The 18,415-nt window shown below is 50.1% G+C and overlaps 1 protein-coding gene across 3 annotated transcripts in view; it reads left to right on the forward strand.

Annotated features, from left to right (window-relative positions):
• PDE8A (phosphodiesterase 8A) overlaps positions 1 to 18,415 on the forward strand; it is a 2,216,737-nt gene that overhangs the window by 2,098,576 nt on the left and 99,746 nt on the right. The window lies entirely within an intron of this gene.

The following is an 18,415-nucleotide window of genomic DNA, read 5'->3' on the forward strand; positions in this document are numbered from 1 at the left end:
TACATGAGGCCTTCACACACTCCACGCATTCATGCCCCTTGCATCATGCTCACAGTGTACTCACCTGTTGGTCTGGAGGCCCATACAGCAGTCCGTACTGGGGTAGGACCCCATCTGCCAGTTGCCCCAACTCCACCGAGGTGAAGGCAGGGGCCCTTTTCCCAGTCATACGGGCCATTGTAGGTTCCAGACTCAGGTCACAGCAACACATGCAGTGTAGGTCCTCTCCTGTTGAAGGTCAGGTAGCAAGTGAGTGATCGGATAGAAAATGGCTGTGACGTCCGCGGCGGTGCATACCGTCACCGCCGGCGTACATCACCTTTGGCCACTGTAACGCATAGGGCCCAATTATAACCAAATGAGGAGTTGCACTGTGGTTCCCGACCGCCTCCTGCAACGGCACACAACGTCAGCAGAATTACCTCACTTCCACCTGTCCCTCCATATAGGACGGTGGATGCCATTTCAAGGGGGGGGGGTAGACCATGGATCTTAACTGCGTCACAGGTCACAATTGTACATTCATTCAAGACATATGCCACTAATACATTAATAAATCACATCATGCATTCAACTGTAGTGACTACAATGTACAGATGGACCGGCTCCTCACTCTTTTGCCCAATAGATTGCAACCGCTGTGAATGAATAGGAGATTGAGACATCCCCCTGTGTTCAGATCCCTAGTGACTTGGCAGCAATAGGGGACAGGCACATTATACTCTCCTACAGAGTTGACAGGGCCACAATCACAGAGCTGTGTGCCCAACTTGAGCCTGACCTGATATCTGCTATCTGTCACCCCACTGGGAACCCCCCTCTTGTGTAAGTGCTATCGGTGCTCTATTTCTTGGCAACTGGTTCTTTCCAAGTGACAGTGGCCTTGGCAGCAGGAATGTCACAGCCAATGTTCTCAATAGTGCTGACAATAGTGTTGTCTGCCCTGATTAAACACATGTGCAGCTACATTGTTTTCCCCCAAGTGGAGGATTTGGCCACAGTGAAGGCTGGCTTCTATGCAATGGGACATATCCCCAACATCATTGGTGTGATTCATATAACACATATTGCATCTGTACGTCCCCGCCATAATGAACAGGTCTTCAGAAAGCGTAAAAGTTTTCACTCGAATGTGCAGATTGTGTGTTTGGCAGACCAGTACATCTCCCATGTCAGTGCTAAGTATCCAGGGTCTGTGCATGATGCTTTTATCCCGAGGAATAGCAGCATCCCAAATGTGATGGCCCAACTCCAGAGGCACAGGGTGTGGCTAATAGGTGAGCCTTGGTTCCCACCCATTATATGTTGGTGTATGGGTATGGTGTGGGCCATGTGGCATAGTGTGTGGCTAACAGTTGTCCCTCGAAATTTGCACGTGGCATAGTGTGTGGCTAACAGTTGTCCCTCGAAATTTGCACGTGACTCTGGTTACCCCAACCTCTCATGGCTACTGACCCCTGTGAGGAATTCCAGGACAAGGGCAGAGGAACGTTACAATGAGGCACATGGGCGAACAAGAAGGATAATAGAACGAACCTTCGGCCTCCTGAAGGCCAGGTTTCGGTACCTCCATCTAACAGGTGGATCCCTGTGCTACTCACCCAAGAAGGACTGCCAGATAATCGTGGCATGCTGCATATTGCACAGCCTTGCTTTGAGATGCCATGTGCCTTTTCTGCAGGTTGAGGAGGCTGGAGAAGGCCGTGTCGCAGCAGTGGACCTTGTGGACAGTGTAGATGATGAGGATGAGGATAACAGAACTGCAGTGATACTTCAATACTTCAAATGAGACACAGGTAAGACAGTGTAAACTCACATTTCATTGACAGTTTTGTGTTTCACATTGTCACTGGCAGGCTGTGATTTCCCACTTCTATGCCCACTCACTGTACCCTTTGGCGACTCTTTTTGCAGATGTTGGTGCCCCCCTATTGCTCCTGGTGTGTTCACTGCAGCCAACTACAGGGCTTTCCTATGAATACATTACTGTACAGTTGAATTGCAATGTTTAAACGTTGTTATACAAATACATACTTAAACCATTTGACATACTCCATACTTGTATTTTTTCAAAGGGTGTTTATTTGAGTGCTATGAAGATAAGGGGGTAGTGCAGTGGGCTGGCGTGGTGATGGAGGAAAGTCCAGGGTAGAGTCCAGTCTATTGGTAACACAGGTGCATTGTCCAAGGGGGCATAGGAAGGGGAGCAATGGCAGTTCAAGGTGGACAGGGTGACAGAGTGGGACACAAGGGTGACATTCAGGAGAGTCTTATTTCCTGACGGGGTCTTGGCAATAGTCTCTGGCTTCTGCCTGGATCGCAGGGAATGTTTGCGGGGTGGTTCATCTTCTGCAGGGGGAGGGGTGCTGGTGGCCTGTTGATCCTGTGGAGGGGCCTCCTGTCCACTAGCGGCAGCAGAGGTGGAGGGCTGTTCAGATGTTTGGCTAGTGGCAGGGGCCCTCTGGTGTGCCACTGCTTCCCTTATAATGGAGGCCATGTCTGCCAGCGCCCCTGCAGCAGAGACTAGGGTGGTGTTAATGGCCTTCAAGACCTCCCTGATCCCCTGGTACTATCCATCCTGCAGCCGCATGTTCTCCTGCGTCTTGTCCATGATCTGGCCCAGCGTATCCTGGGAATTATGGTATGCTCCCAGGATCGCTGTGAGTGCCCCCTGGAGAGTCGGTTCCCTGGGCCTGTCCTCCCCATGGCGCACAGCAGTCCTCCCATCTTCCCTGTTGTCCTGTGCCTCTGTCTTCTGAACGGTGTGCCTACTGCCACTGACCCCAGGACCCTGATTGTCTTGGGTATGGGGGGGTGCCCTGGGGTCCCTGTAGTGGTGGGCACACTGCTGATTGACGTGTCCTGGGAACAGAGCTATGGGCATGCTGGGTGGCTGTGGTGGTGTTTTGGGAGGGGGGAGGCTCTGTGGTGGTGTGGGACTGTGCCTGGTTAGCCGACTGTCCGGAGGTCCCTGATAGGCCAGGTTGGTCATCCAGATCCAGGCGAGCAGAGTCGCTGTCATCACTGTGGGCCTCTTCTGTGGGGGGACTGGATGTTGCTGGCACCTCTTCTCCGGTGTCATTGGCTGGGATACCTGTGGGGATGTATATGCAGTGTTAATATATCTGTGTGTGACATATTGTGCATAGGTGGGTTGCCCTCTACGGTTATTATTACCGTGGCAGCTTTTCCTTGTGTGAGTTATGTGGTGGGCTAGGTGAATCTCCAGTGTGCATGCTTTAGTGATATGTGTCCGTGCAGGTCTGTGAGTGGTGTCCATGCATTGGTGGTGCATGCTGGGCTTGGCATTGGGATAAGAGGGTTGTGATGGTGGGGTGTGTGGGAGGTGGTGGAGTGATGGGAGTGAGGGTGGGGTGGGGATATGTGATGGCATGCAGGTATGGGGGGTAGTAGTAGTATAGAGTTGACTTACCAGAGTCCAGTCCTCCTCCTACGCCTGCCAGGCTCTCACAATGCATGATTGCCAAGACTTGCTCCTCCCATGTTGTTAGCTGTGGGGGAGGAGATGGGGGTCCACCGCCAGTCCTCTGTACTGCAAGTTGGTGTCTTGCAGCAATGGAACGTACCTTCCCCTGTAGGACGTTCCACCTCTTCCTGATGTCATCCCTTGTTCTTACTGTCCCACGGCGTTGACCCTGTCCACGATCCTCCGCCATAGCTCCATCTTCCTAGCAATGGATATCTGCTGCACCTGTGCTCCAGATAGCTGTGGCTCTACCCAGATGATTTCCTTCACCATGACCCTTAGCTGCTCCTCAGAGAATCTGGGGTGGTGTTGTGGTGCCATGGGTGTGGTGTGAGTTGTGTAGGTGAAGGTGTGTAGGGTGATGTGTTGGGGTGTGTGATGTGGGGTGCGTGGTTAGTGTTTAGGAGTAGGTGGTGTGTGGCTCTGGTTTTGTCTGTAGTCGTGGTGTCTGTCGTTTCAATGGTTTGTAATAGTAAAAGGTTGTGGGTAATGTGGGTGTGTGTTTTATAGTGGTGTGGGTGTGGTGTGTGTATGGGTGTCAGGTGTGTGTAGTTTGAATTGTCCAATGTGGTTGAATGTCCGCCGTGGTGATTCGTGGATCATAATGTGGTGGGAGTTGTTCTGTTGGTGTAACGGTGTGGGTTTGATACTGCCACTTTATCACTGACCTTTGGTGTGGCGGAGTTGTGTCTGTACAGTGACATATTGGTGTGTGTGTGTCATAATATGGTGAACGGATATCTGCTGCGGCGGTATGTTGGCGCCAGTCAGCATGGCGGTAAGTGGGATTTACCGCCAATGTCATAATGAGGACCTGTATACTTTAACACCGAGACATCCTTAACATTTTTATATGGAAGATAGAAGTACTAGACGCATTACATCACATCACATCCCCTTCCTTCAACAGAAATGGAGGAAAACAGTGTGGTTTACTGACTCCCCTAGAGAACAATAAAGGAAATTTAAAAAGGTAGCATTGACAAATGTTACAAAACATACAAGTCATCTATATAACAGAACGAAATTCAAAACTAATCCCATATAAGCCCAAAAACAGTTTCAATAGCAATTGTATTCCTGAAACCCTACAGGTTGATGTGGTAGCTGTCGATCATTAGACTGAAATTTACAGTTCTTAAACTACCTTCCTTCTTTCTCGCATTCACTCTCGGGGGCATACACCCCTTCAAATTTGACTCACCTGGACATATTCAACACATCACCATTATCCACTTTGACAAGATTCTTCTTGGTCTCAGTGGCAGTAAAGTACTCTGACACATCCTTCTTCCACCAACTAGCTTTGTTAACCCAAAATTTATCACCCAAATTCCTCTCATTCTCTTTAACACATTCACCCACGCACGCACACACTCAGACACACACACACAACTCCCCCACCCTCCCACTCCCCTCCCCTGCCGGAAGCCCAACTTACCTTGGCCGAGGAGGTCTTCTGGCAGGGGATGGGAAGGGACGCTGCTACCGCCAGCAATGCCCCACTAGCAGAACACCTCTAGGTCGTATGAATTGTCTGAATACGACTCTTGCCGTTCTACTGGCGTGGCGGTGCTGGTGGTAGCAGCGCCACCTTGCCACCGTCCGACACCATGAACACTGCCGGATTTCCACCCTTCTTGTGGCGGAAGCCCAGTAGTGCTCATAATATGGCAGACTGATTGTAGCCGCGGTGGCGGTATTTAGGCGGCCGTCACCGCAGCAGTAGGTGTTTTTTACCGCCAATATCAAAATGACCACCTGAGTATTTTCTTTCATGTGTGTGAATACTGTGTGACTGCAGTGGTATTGCATGAGCTTTGAATGTCTCCTAGATAAACCTTGGCTGCTCAGATACCTCTAGAGAGCCCAGCTTCTAGACACTGGCTACATTTCACTAATAAGGGATAACTGGACCTGGTATAAGGTGTAAGTACCACAGGTACCCACTACAAACCAGGACAGCCTTCTGCATTGGTGGTGCAGCAGTGGGATAAGTAACTGCAATTGCCTTATCACTCTGTCACCTGGTGCTTTCCACAGGATAGACCACTCTATACCTAGAGGTATACAATTATACCTTTTTATAAGGGTCTAGTCTCTTACTTTCCTTTCTTAGAGACTAGAGGTTAGGTAGGTTAGGTTCTGCCTACACCACAACACACTTCATGTCTACTTCTGGGCCTAGCTCAGAGGTCATGGGTACTCCCTATGAAGGTGTGACCTTCAAGGAATTGAAGGGGCTCTGTACGGACAAAAAAATAGATGTGGGAAAGAATTTCATTTTGAGCATCCTTCTCCAGGATGACCAGGAGCATGCAGGAGGAGGAGGGGGGAGTTTCTGACCCCATTGTTAATCACCATTCAGGTTCAGGGGAGGGCTCTTCCAAAGACCCACTAGTGTACCTGGTAGTGGGAGGGGTAGTCACTCAGGTATGGATCCCTTCACACCCAGACGGCAGGTCACTAGGGTCACAAAAGCTAGGGAAAGATCTACCTCTGCCCATTCCCATATCACCTCAGTATCTGAGGGATACAATTGCACAACTCCAGGGGATGACTCCCTAGATAGGGAGCTCAAGAAACTGAGACTGGAGGAGGCCAGGCTGAGGCTGCAGCAGCAACAGCTAGCCCTAGATAGGGAGGCCTTGGCATTGGAAAGGAAAAGGCAGGGGTTGGGGTTAGTTCCCCATGGTGGCAGCAGCAGCAGTTTCAGGGATTATAGAGTCAGGGAGGACTCCATTGATTCCAGGAACCTGCACAAAATTGTTCCCCCATACAGGGTGGGGGATGACATTTATATGTGGTTTGCTGCACTTGAGAGGGCCTGTAAAGTTCAGAGGGTCCCTGAAAGGCAGTGGGCTGCTATTCTATGGTTGTCGGTCTCTGACAAAGAGAGGGATAGACTTCTCACTGTCAGAGAAGAAGACTCAGACAAATACAGTGTTCTCAAAACTGCTGAGACTAGATGGTTTTGGTCTCACCACTGAGCAATATAGAATCAAGTTCAGGGACACCAGAAAAGAGGCCTCACAGGATTGGGTTGACTGGACTCTTCTATCAAAGCTTAGTATGCTGGTTAAATGGCAGCAAAGTGTCTGACTGTGAGGGCTTATATAATCTTCTGTTAAGAGAGCATATTTTGAATAACTGTGTGTCTGCCTTGTTGCACCAGTACTTGGTAGACTCAGATCTGACCTCTCCCCAAGAATTGGGAAAGAAGGCAGACAAATGGGTCAGAACTAGAGTGAGTAGAAAAGCTCATAAACAGGGTGACAAGGACAAGAAGAAAGAAGGTGTAAGTCTCAGGACAAGGGAGGGGGCAAATACAAAAGTAAATACTCCTCATAGGGTCCACAACACTCCTCTGGGGGTGGAAATGAAACTACTTCTTCTTCTGTACACACTAAAAAGCCTTGGTGCTATGTGTGAAGAGGTAAAGGCCATAGACCAAGGGACAAATCCTGCCTAGGTAAAGCCCCAGAGCCTACCATCACTACTACATCTACTTCCACTTCTAGTGCCCATAGTAGTAGTAGTGATAGTGGTGGGACAACTGGCAATAGTCAAAAGAAAGGTGTAGGTTGGTTCACTTTTGGGTCCATAATAGAAACTGGGGTAGGGGTAGAACCCCCCAGGACAGTTTCTGTGTCACCTAGTGGCACTGGCCTTTCCACCTTAGCTGCTTGACCACTTAACATGGACAAGTACAAGCAGCACATTCAGATAAATGGTGTTGAGTCCAAGGCCTACAGGGACACAGGTGCCAGTATCACTTTAGTCACTGAAATTTTGGTGTCACCTGCACAAAACCTACTTGGTCTGAAGTACCAAGTCACTGATTGTAACAACTCCACTCAGTCCCTCCCCTTAGCTGTAGTACAACTTAGTTGGGGTGGGGTTACTGGCCCTAAGCAGGTGGTGGTGTCACATAGCTTACCTGTAGACTGTCTCCTTGGAAATGACCTAGAGGCCTCAGGTTGGGCAGAAGTAGAGTTTTATAACCATGCATCCGTGCTGGGTATTCCCAAGGAATTGTTCCCTTTAATCTTAAGTGAGATTAAAAAGCGAAGAATAGAAGGAGCCCTGAAACCTCAGGATCCTCCTCAAACCACAGGTAAAAAGGGAATCAAAGTATCCCCTACCCACCCTACCACTAAGGATATAATTCCGGTTGTGGGAAAACCCCCTCCTAGGGTCGAGCCTTGTGTCAAGGGAGTCAAAAGCTACCACAGCTGAACTCCCAGAGGTAAAAGTACCTCTCTATGGGAAACCTAAGACAAAACAGCAATGTTGCCCTGTCTTAGAAAATTTGGAGCAACCCTCCAGCCCTCCCAGAGAAATGTTGGTGCAGCACCCAGGCACTAACTCTAACCCTATAGGACAGCAATCTTGCCCTTATGTAAAGACCTCGGGACACCAACCCTATCCTGCTCTACCCCAAGCAGGACAGCAGCCCTTTCCTTTTTTAGAGCCATGGGGACAGACTTTTTGCCGTGCTATAGCCTTGCTACAACAGCATCCCTGTCTGGCATTACAACCCTTAGGACAGTCATCCTCCCCACTTAAAAACCTGTTCCTAACCTTAAACATACTGAATCTCAGAGTCCACAGTTTCACTGTTATTTAGCTAAAAGTAACCAAACAGGGTGGTTCATCTCCCACAGGGAATGGACCACATAGTGATAAAGGGAGTAGCCACTCTATTGCAGAGCTACTCTCCACTTATCACCACTTAGACAATGAAGTCTCTACTTGCCAAGGTTAGCCTTATTGTCTTTCGTTTGGGGGAGGGTGGGAGGGGGGTTCTGTAGGAAAGTAGCCTCTTTCAAGCTTGGTTACTCCCCACTTTTGGCCTGTTTGTCAGTGTGTTTGACTGTGTCCACTGGGATCCTGCTAATCAGTACACCAGTAGTTATGCTCTCTCCCTTAAATTATGGTTGTTGCATACTGGTAACCCAGTATTTCACCCAAAATTGGCATACTGGGTGCCCCTTATAAGTCCCTAGTGTATGGTACCTAGGGCATTGGGGTTCCAGGGGATCCCCATGGGCTGCAGAATCTTTTGCCACCCATAGGGAGACCATGCAAAGGCTTCTGCAGGACTGGCAATGCACTCAGCGTGAAAAGGTGCATGCACCCTTTCACTGCCATTACGCTGCACCGGGTTACTTATAAGTCACCCCTATAGCAGGCCCTTCAGTCCTGAGGGCAGGCTGCAGAGTACCTGTGTGTGAGGGAACCCCTGCACTAGCAGAGGTGCCCTCATGACCTCCGAGACCATTTTCCTGGACTTCGTGAGTGCAGGGATGCCATTTTACAATCACAATAGACAGTATTGGGCCTAGGGGGAATGCGAATGTCGGTTTCCCACCTAAGCATGTGTAGTGTGTAGACCAAAGGTGAGTAATAGAACCCACCCCAGAGCCCAGGAAACTAGGGGTAAATCACATTAACTTTCCTAGAACCCAGAAGAACACAAGAAATAAGATTATGCGAGAACTAGACGAGACTACTAGACACCAACAGTGGATTCCTGGACCTGAAGACCTGTGGAAGAAGGAGACCAAGTCCAAGATGCACAGACGAGTCCAGGGAGAACAGGAGCTCCTGCTAACCCAGATGAAGGTGCAAAAGAAGAAACCCTGGTGAAGAAGGTTAGTACTGCACCCAAGAAGACAGATTTGGGTTCCTGGTTGGTGCAGATGATGTGCCATGCCAGGTGGAAGATTGCAGTCTGGAGTGCGTCGCTAAAGTGCGCCAACAAGCCTTGGCACATGCAAAGCTTACGTTTAGAGGGAAATGGCGATGCCCTGGACCAGGAGGGACCTGGTGGACTATACCCAGGAGGGGTAGTCAGAGGGGGCTCTAAGAAAGCCCACAGAAGACCAGTCAGCACGCACAGAAGTCCCACAGCATGGATACAAAGAAGGTGTAAAAGGAGGCCCACTCAGAACTACAGCACAGGATCCCACGCTGCCGGAGAACCACTCAGGAATCTGCGCATCGCAGGATAGAGTGCTGGGGGCCGGAGCTGCACAGTGACTGAAGAACTTTGTGGAAGGATGTCAGCAAGCATTGGCAACTGCAAAAACTGCAGTTCAAGGGGGTACTGTCTTGCATTGGGAGGCAAGCTCTTACCTCCACCAAAGTTGGACAGTAGTACACCAGGACCATTTCAGTCCACTGCCCATGATGCAGGATCCACACAGCTCGTCAGGAGAGGGGATCCACGCAGCCGGTCGTCGATGCAGAGAGGTGCCTGCTGAAGCAAGGTAGTGACTCCTTCACTCCAAGGGAGATTCCTTTGTTCTTCTGGTGCAGGCTGAAGACAGACTGTCTTCTGAGGATGCATGACTGGGGAACAGTTGCAGTTGCTGGCAGGAGCTGAAGATACAATGTTGCAGAAGTAGTCTTTGCTTCTTTGTTGCAGTTTGTAGAGTTCCTGGAGGGTCCAGATGCAGTTTCTTCGGTGAGAAGTCGAAGTAGAGAATGCAGAGGATTGCTGCTTGAGTCTTGCAATCTGAATCATACAACCAATGCTTGCAAAAGCCTGGGGGTATGATTCCAACATGTTTGATACCAAACATGCCTATGTTCGAAGTTACCATTATGTAGCTGGACATAGGTAGTGACCTATTTCCAGTACACATGTAAAATGGTATCCCTGCGCTCACAAACCCTGGTAAAATTGTACTGGAGGTCGTGGGGGCACCTCGGCTAGTGCAGGGGTGCCCTCACACAGGTACTTTGCACCATGCCCTCAGAGCTATGGGGCCTGCTAAAGGGGTGACATAAGTGACCTGGTGCAGTGTAAAGGGCAGTGAAAGGGTGCTTGCACCTTTTCACGCAGGCTGCAATGGCAGTCCTGCAGAAGCCTTCATGTGGGCTCTCTATGGGTGCTCATAGGGATCCCCTGGAACCTAGGTACCATATACTAGGGACTTATAAGGGGTCACCAGTAAGCCATTTGTCGGTGAAATACTGTGTTAACAGTAAGTAGCAAACAGCTTTGGAGGCGAGAGAGTATAATCACTGGGGTCCTGGTTAGTAAAATCCTAGTGAACACAGTCAAGCACAATGACAGGCAGAAAATGGGGGTAGCAATGCCAATAAAGAGGGAATAGGTGCTACAAGGCTCGGGAGGGATACCCTCCCCAAGCCACCAATTTGCTTTGAAGGACACATTTGGTGCCCTCCTTGCATAAACCGATTTGCACCAGCCCAGGGACGCCTGGTCCCTGCTTTGGTGCGTAAGTGGACGAAGGGAATGCTAGTGACCACTCCCTTGTCCATCACCACCCCAGGGTTGGTGCCCAGAGCTCCTTCAGGTAGCCTTTTGAATCCTCCATCTTGAAAACTAGATGTTCAGAGGCCCCTGGGAGCATCTGAGTGGCCATGTCAGACAGGTGATGTCAGTGATCCCCTCTGGTAGGTGTTCACCGTGCAAAGTGACCAAACCGCCTTTTATGGCTATTTAGGGAATGCCTCGAGAGTGGGTCCCTAGATTCGGAATGCAAGACTCCACGAGGATTCCTCTGCATTGTCTACTTCTACTCCTGGCCACCGTACCTGAACACTTCAGGAACCAACAAGAACCGAGAAGACTGCATCTTCTCAGAGTACCTCGCCTTGCTACATTGTTTCCCCAGCTCCTTCTAGTAACTGCAACATTTCCACTGATATGCATCCTCCGGGGTCAGCAAGACTTCAGCTGCATTAGGAAGCAAGAAAGAATCTCCCTTGGAGTGAAGGAGTCACTCCCCTGCATCTGCAGGCAGCTACAACGACGACCGGCCGCATAGATCTGCTCCCCTCTCCAACTTTGTAAATTCTGCAACACAGGTGGTGGTCTTGAGTGGTCCCATTGGTCCTCTCTACCCTCTGTCCATTTTGGGAGACAGTGATCCCTTGCCCCTCCTTGCAGGAGAGTACCCCTGTGCACTGCGACTCTTACAGCAACCAATACTTGTTGTCTCCTGCACCAAGGGATCTTCAGGCTCTGAGTAGCCCCAGCCCCACACTTCTCCTTACAAAGACAGTCTCTCCTCTGCTGCTCAAGCTCTCCAGGTGTGCTGATTGGGCCTCACTGCAACTTACTGTGCCTGCTTCCGTGGGATGCAACTGCTTCTGCTGGCTCTCCTGACTGCTGGGGTTCAGCCCAAACACCCTTCCAAGGGTCGAGTCCCCTGGACATTGCTGGTCCTCTTCAGCCTTGCAACTCTTCTTTTGCTCCAACTTGCATTTGCCAAGGCTTTTTGGGGACATCATCTGCATGGCTCCAAGGACTTCTCTGCAGCTCCTGGGCTCCAAAGCTGATCTTCTTCCTCCACCGTCGACCCAGATCTTCATCCACAGAAGGGTGGGTAGTGGCTCCTGCCCCGACTGGGCACTCTATTGTTGACTGGACTCTGTCCACCTCTTTTGCAGGTACTATTCTTCCAGAATCCACCTTTGGGTTCCTCTGTTCTGGTCCTGTTCTTGCACAATCAATTTTCTAAGTCCTCCTGTTATTGCAAGTGCTATTCACTCCTCCTAGATAAGGCTTAGCTGTTCATCCACATCTACCTCTAGAGAGCCCAGGTTTCCTAAACAATGTTCATTCACTAATAGATGTCGCCTGGACCTGGGATAAGGTGCCAACACCATAGGTGTCCACCACACGCTAGGCCAGCTTCCTACAGAGATGCCCTGTGTTCTCTGCCCACCTCCACACGGGTGGTGCTGTCTATCTGAGTGACCTCAACTAAAGCAATGGGGTGGGCGGGTAGGCTTACATTGGAGATTCCACTGTGGAACTGTACTAGGCTCCCACAGGTCACGGCACTCTGCAGTTTCGCCCAGTGGGGCACTATCTGGCATATCAATCCTCCAAGATATGCTTTATAATGGGTCCCTCAAGTCCTTTGAGGAGCTACATATGGAGTACCACATGCTCTCACATAGTCATCACATGAACGTATCATCCACCTCTATGTCACAGTGCAAGAGAAGGCTCTGGTTCCAGGGACTCAGACTGACAGGCTGACATGTCCCTTCCTCCCACGGCGGTACAATGGCAATATTGCTGTGCTCTATCCGGTGCGCTCTCCCCATCGATAGGCTCAGATGAATCCACTTTAACTTTTTACACTGAACATATTGCACACCGGTCCTGCTGCGTAGACTGGGACTTTGATTATGTATTACTGCACACAACAGTTGCCCCTAGTTGCCCTACTGGTGTATGTCTAGCAGATACCCCCTGAGGCTAGATGACTGATTGCAATTCTGCTTCTTCTAGTTAAGCGTAGGGTAGCCATGCCTTGGGACAGGCCCTCAGATCAAAGACTGAGTGCATGATGCAACTTACTGCCAGGTGCAGGTGGTGGCTTATTGAGAACTCATGCCCAAATAATTGCAGCCCAAAGATATCTGGGGACCTCTTACCACCTATCTTGCACAACAAAATGCATCGGAAGCTCGAGTTCAGCATCTGACTCAGCAGGCCCAGAGGAGGAGTTTTCTTATCCATGTGATATTGACAACGTTTGAACAACCTTGGCCAAAGGAGGTCCTCTCCAGTCTGGGGAGGCCTTCAAAGTGCAGCCCCATGCAATACTGCTGTGGATTTGCATGCCATCCTCATGCTTTCCGCCAACAGCTCATATTCTGTAACCCCAGGACTGCTCTGTACAATTCACATCAACCTATGTGCCGCATGAGTGCATTTTGTCCTCCGATTCTCATATTTCCCCACCCTGTTTTGTTCCATTATTGTATGCCGTAAAATTGTTTCTGATCTTGCCGTCATGCTATCAATGATGTCATAGATCATGTCCTGAGTGATGTAACGTGCGGTAATTAGAAAGTACAGGACAAGGGTGCAATTTATAGTTGCTTTAAGTGACAAATTAAAGTTACCTGAGATAATTATAAATTTCTAAGACTTTTTTAACTGTAAAACAAGATATCATTACAATTTCTAACTATGTCAATGTGTTTCAGTGAATTTCTAGGGCGTTTTTTAACATAAAGTAATATTTTAATCTGATAGAGACTTCTAGCAGCAGATTCCTTACCTTGAAATATCCCCAGGTGTCAGTCTTGGTCTGAAAATCTTTGAGCAGTGTCCTTGTGCACCTGTAAGTGGCATTCAACCCCTTGTGGGCAGTCAACCCCATGCCATACATGGTCAAAGGCATGCACAGTGTTCGGCTGGTCTCACAGGTCCTGGCCACACTCTGGCAGACTTACTAACTTTGTCAAAGAGTCAGAACACCAAAATATAAAAAGCGAGTGTAGGAAGTTGGCTCTGTATATACTATCTCAAAGTGAGAGATAGTGTGTACAGAGTCCAAGGGTTTCCCTTAGAGGTTGATAGTGGCAAAATTAGATAATACTAATGCTCTATTTTGTGGTAGTGTGGTCGAGCAGTAGGCTTATCAGAGGTTAGTGTTAAGCATTTGTTGTACACACACAGGCAATAAATGAGGAACACACACTCAAAGACTCAACTTCAGGCCAATAGGTTTTATATAGAAAAATATATTTTCTTAATTTATTTTAGAACCACAAGATTTGAGATAAGTACATAAATGCAAGGTAATTCACCCAGGTAGGTATAGAACTTTGATTTAAAACAGTAGTACACACATTTTTGGTTAAAATGGCAATACGCTATTTTAAAAGTGGACACTGCAAAAGTCAACAGTTCCTGAGAGAGGTAAGTTTGGTTAGGTTTCGCAGGTAAGTAAAGGACTTACACAGTCGATCTCCTGGGCATAGGCAGCCCACCGTTGGGGGTTCAAGGCAACCCCAAAGCCACAGCACCAACAACACAGGACCGGTCAGGTGCAGAGGTCAAAGGAGGGCCCAAAACACATAGGGGCCTATGAAGAACAGGGCTGCTCCGGTCTTAGTCTGCTTACAGGTAAGTACCTGAGTCCTCGGGGAGCAGCCCTGGGGGGTTTTGTAGAGCACTGGGGGGGGGGGCACAAGCCCACAAAACACACCCTCAGCAGCACAGGGGCGGCCGGGTGCAGTATGCAAAGTAGGAGTTGGGTTTGCTATTGAAAGCAATGGAGGGACCCGGTGGTCACTCTGGCGATGCAGGCAGGGCACAGGGGAGCTTCTCGGGCCAGCCACCGACTGGGCTAGGATGGGGGCTGCCTGCTGGTCACTCCTGTACTGGTAGGTGGTTCCTCTCGGTCCAGGGGGCTGTGGGTGCAGTGCTTGGTGCAGGCATCGGGTTCCTTTGTTATTTAGGCAGTCGCGGTCAGGGGGAGCCACTGGATCCTCTCTGCAGGCGTCACTGTGGGTGTGCAGAGGGGTCGATTCAGGGTGTCCACGTCGCCTGGGAGTCCTCTCTTCTGTGTTGGTTGTCCTGAACTCGAGCCGGGGGCGTCGGGTGCAGAGTGTGAAGTCTCACGCTTCCGGCGGGAAGAGAGAGTCTCCTTAAAAGTTGCTTCTTTGTCGCAGAGTTGTTGCAGGTTCTGAACAGTGCCTCTGTTTCCGGGAGTTTCTTGGTCTTTTAGGTTCAGGGCAGTCCTCTGTGTCCTCAGAGGTCGCTGGTCCCCGTCGGATGCGTCGCTGTGCAGGTTCTTTGAGTCTGGAGACAGGCTGGTAGGGCTGGGGCCAAATCAGTTGGTGTCTCCTTCGTCTTTGCGGGGCTTTCAGGTCAGCAGTCCTTCTTCTTTCTTGATGTTGCAGGAATCTGATTTCCTGGGTTCAGGGTCGCCCCTAAATACTAAATTTAGGGGTGTGTTTTAGGTCAGGGGGCAGTAGCCAATGGCTACTGTCATTGAGGGTGGCTACAACCTCTTTGTGCCTCCTCCCTGAGGGGAGGGGGGACACATCCCTATTCCTATTGGGGGAATCCTCCAAACTCAAGATGAAGGATTTCTAAAGGCAGGGGTCACCTCAGCTCAGGGCACCTTAGGAGCTGTCCTGACTGGTAGGTGACTCCTTGTTTTTCCACACTTCATGTGTCTTTGGTGCCTGGAGTGGGATCACAACCCGAAGTTGTGCTCCGAGTGTCAGGCCATGAACGCAAAAGCTTTGAGGGAGCGGTCCCTAAAGCTAATGGCGGCCCAACACTCAACTCTGCAGCGCTCACTGTCTCGTTCAAGAGGAAGGTCTCGAGACTGGTGCAGAGTCACCACCACTCTTCATCCTCGAGGGCTGCTCCAAATCCAATCTTGGATCTGTCCCGAAACCGGTCGTGCCACAGCGACGTTCCCTGGCATCAGGTAAGACGTTGACACTTCCGACGTCAGTTGGGCCCACCATCGACGTTGATCCTATTCTTATAACTGACGACCTGGAGCCAGAACAACTTCGTTCTATGCAGATTCTGTTCTCTGTGTGCTCTCCTGGGCCCAGGGTTGCTCCAAACCCTTATGCTTATGGGTATGCATACAGGGAGAGTTTGGAGGGGACGCTTTAGAATACCAGCTTTACCCCCAAATGGACTGGGTGCAGGATTTGGGTGATGCCAGTGGTCTAGACACCTCCACTGACACTGGAATGCTCTCTCTTCCTACTGTGGCTACGGAGGAGGGCGCCTCATACTCCATGGTGGTGTGAAGGTGGCTGAGGTCTTGGACCTTGATCTACCTTCTATGGAGGTTAGGCCTAACATCCTAACCGAAGTGGTTCAGCCGGGGTCTTCCACATCAGAACCCCTTCTTCACTTCAATGAGGCACAGACGGACGTCCTTTTGAGTAGTTGGTCCAGACCCAGCACAGGGGCGCCTGTAAATAGGACGATTGCCCGCCGCCATCGGTCTGTGCCAACAGACCCAAAATTCCTGACCCAACATCCCACGCCTGAGAGCCTTGTCATCCAGGCTTCATCTTCATCTGGTGCCTTCCCTGCTGCACCCCCGGATAGGGAATGAAAAAGACTAGACAACTTGGGAAAGAAGTTGTTTTCTACCAACAGTCTAGCGATGCGCTCCGTGAACACTGCATGCCTTTTGGGGCGCTATTCCCATACTCTCTGGGATACATTCACGCAAGTGCTGCCTAGAATTAAGGAGGAGGTCCAGACGGTTCTTTCCCAAGCTGTGATGGATGGGAGGGACACAGCAAAGTTCATGATTCGTTGTGTACTGGATACAACCGACTCTCTGGACAGATCGGTTGCATCGACGGTGGCATTGAGACACCACGCCTGACTGAGAACATCTGGCTTCTCAGGGGATGTCCAGCAATCTCTGATGGACATGCCCTTTGATGGCACACGTCTCTTTGGAGACAAGGCGGACTCTGCGCTAAATCCCTTAAAGGATTGCCGAGCCACGGCCCAGTCCCTTGGCCTTGCTCCTGCTCCTAGACCCCAGTAGTCCGCCTTTCGTGGCTACAGAAGGGGCACCCAACTGCGTTATTTTACTCCTGGCTATCAATCCGCGCATGCTGTACAGACCCTGTGTGGCCGCTTGCGCGGGATCTCATGCCTCTTGGGATCAGGGAGGCAGCAGGTTGCCCAGTCCTCCCCAGCCTCCAAACCTTCTTAGCCCGTGGGTACACCAGGAACCATTTGGTGGCAGGATTCACAAGGGCTTCTTTCCTGCCTAAAAGTAGTGACACCCTTACATGTCGGACAGTCCATCACCTTTCCTACCTTTTATTCACCCCCACATCCCTCACATGAAGAGGAGAGACTCCACCTTCAGGACCCAAAAAGAGCGTTGGCGTTCTATCTTGATCGTACTAAAGACTTCCGGGTGGACTATCAACTCTTTGTGGGATATGTGGGTGCAAAGAAAGGGAAGGTTGTGCAGAAGCGGACCATTTCATGATGGGTGCTTTTATGTATCAAAATGTACGCTCTAGCTAAGAAGCAACCTCCTGAAGATTTGCGTGCTCACTCCACCAGAGCTACTGCTGCTACCACAGCGCTAGCGCGGGGCGTTCTAGTCCTGGACATCTGTCAGGCAGCAACGTGGGCATCTCTGCACACTTTTACCAAACATTACAGCCTGGACAGTCAGGTCTGCAGGGGCAGCTGTTTTGGCCGTTCAATCCTGCAGGACTTCTCGGGGTGATCTTGGAATTGCAGCCCTCCACTGGGGATGGTATTGCTCGGTATCTATTCAAAGTAAGGAATCTGCAACTAGAAGTCTCTATCAGATGTACAAGTTACTTACCTTCGGTAATGATATATCTGGTAGAGACACATTCTAGTTGCAGATTCTTTACAGATCCGCCCATCCTCTCCCACACTGCGAACTGATTTCTAGGGACAGGAACTTCCCTTTACGGCCCTAGTTTTCACGCACCGCTCTAGGTGTTCTTCATGGCTTTGAGCTACTTGCGTGGAAAGTCGTGAAAAGAAACTGACGTCAGCGCACTGGGGTGGCGCCTATATTCGACCACGACATCATCACGGCGAACACGACGCGAACGATGCCCACAGAGTCGACCAATGCCACCTGACAGCGCAGAGGTACTGCTCGAAGTAAAATCTCCAGATCAAGACTGATGCTTGGGGAATTCAAAGGTAAGGAATCTGCAACTAGAATATGCCAGAAAAATCGTTACCTTGTACTTTTAGCCCAAACATGCAATCTTTAAAACAATCACAAGCGGGCCTTGCACTCCAGATGACGAGCATAGAGCTCCAGTTTGGAGAGCATGGAAAAAATATATCTGATAGAGACTTCTAGCCACAGATTCCTTACCTTTGAACATCCCCAGACAGCAGACTGGACCCCTAAAATATTCGAGCAGCACCCTTGCATGCCAGCAGGTGACGTCGTACAGTGCCATCCACGCTGGAAGTGAAGTGCGGGGTGTAGGCGACTGCCCTCTACATAGTGTGCAAAACTAGGCACACTGTGCTGGGTGTCCAGACAACCACACGTTGGTTTCCAGAGGCTAAAATCAGACCACCTAATCCTCCAATTTTTAAGGTAGCTTGGTCGAGCAGTTAGGCCAATCTAG

Source organism: Pleurodeles waltl, chromosome 3_1 (genome assembly GCF_031143425.1).
Source record: "Pleurodeles waltl isolate 20211129_DDA chromosome 3_1, aPleWal1.hap1.20221129, whole genome shotgun sequence".
NCBI classification, from domain to species: domain Eukaryota; kingdom Metazoa; phylum Chordata; class Amphibia; order Caudata; family Salamandridae; genus Pleurodeles; species Pleurodeles waltl.